A 1052-nucleotide genomic window follows, 5' to 3' on the forward strand; every position below is an offset into this window, starting at 1 on the left:
GCAGTCGCAAATCGCTGCTCTCTGCAACACAGCACGGCCGAGACGGCACTGAGACAGCACTGAGACAGGTGGGGGTCAAGATCAAGCAGCAACCGAAGCGTTCTTTCTCATTCTATACGCAACAGTGAATGAACTACACCAACAGTGAGCAGACTGTAGACAGTATTGTACAGGAGTCGTCTACAGCATGGCGGACCCAGTCAAGCTTCGCGGCCAGCGGAAGAGTGTAGTCATCAGGCACTTGAACTCTCTAGCACGTAACGTGGATGAGGGAAGCATCAGCGCTGTTACCTCACGTCTAGAAAGGCTGAGTGTCGCTTTCGATGATCTGGAGGCTGCACATTATGAGTATCACGACACGTTAGAAGAGGAGGGGACTCAGGAGGAAAGCCAATCCTGGCTTGATGACATTCAGTCAAGATATGTTGCGGGTGTCAAATCTGCTCGCGCTTGGCTGAGGAAGCAAACACCACCACAATCTGAGGAAGAAGAAGGAGGTGAACATAACAAGCAGTCTGCTTAACCTGATTCGCATTCCCAAAGTAGAGATAGAGGTGTTCACTGGGGATCCGCTGCAGTATCAGACATTTATGGCAATATTTGACGAGGCAGTGCATAATAAATGCTCCGATGGACAAGCCAGACTGACGAGGCTGCTTCAGTACACTGGGGGGCCTGCTAAAGACGCTATTCGGAATTGTGCACTGATAGGAGGAGCCACCGGCTACAAGCAAGCCTGAGATATCCTCGCACGGCGGTTTGGCAACCCCCACCTCATCTCACAAAGCATCATCAGAAGCCTGACCAGTGATCGTACCTTGTCCAAGGCGTCAGAAATCCAGCAGGTGGCAGACGAGGTCGTGTCAGCCGGAGTAGCTCTGAAGAGGCTGGGAATGCTATCAGAGATAGACTCTCAGAAGGGTATGCTGGAAATAATTCAGCGCTGCCCTAGCTTCATTAAAGCCCAGTGGCGCAGGAAGGCCTTGCAAATGAAGCTAGAGACTGATGACTATCCAGTTTTTAATGACTTTGCGGACTTTATGAGGCGTGTC

The 1052-nt window shown here is 51.1% G+C and overlaps 1 protein-coding gene across 3 annotated transcripts in view; it reads right to left on the reverse strand.

Annotated features, from left to right (window-relative positions):
- The window catches only part of LOC106812472, a 33186-nt gene that overhangs the window by 24367 nt on the left and 7767 nt on the right, over positions 1 to 1052 (reverse strand). The window lies entirely within an intron of this gene.

Source organism: Priapulus caudatus, unplaced genomic scaffold (assembly GCF_000485595.1).
Source record: "Priapulus caudatus unplaced genomic scaffold, Priapulus_caudatus-5.0.1 Scaffold652, whole genome shotgun sequence".
NCBI classification, from domain to species: domain Eukaryota; kingdom Metazoa; phylum Priapulida; class Priapulimorpha; order Priapulimorphida; family Priapulidae; genus Priapulus; species Priapulus caudatus.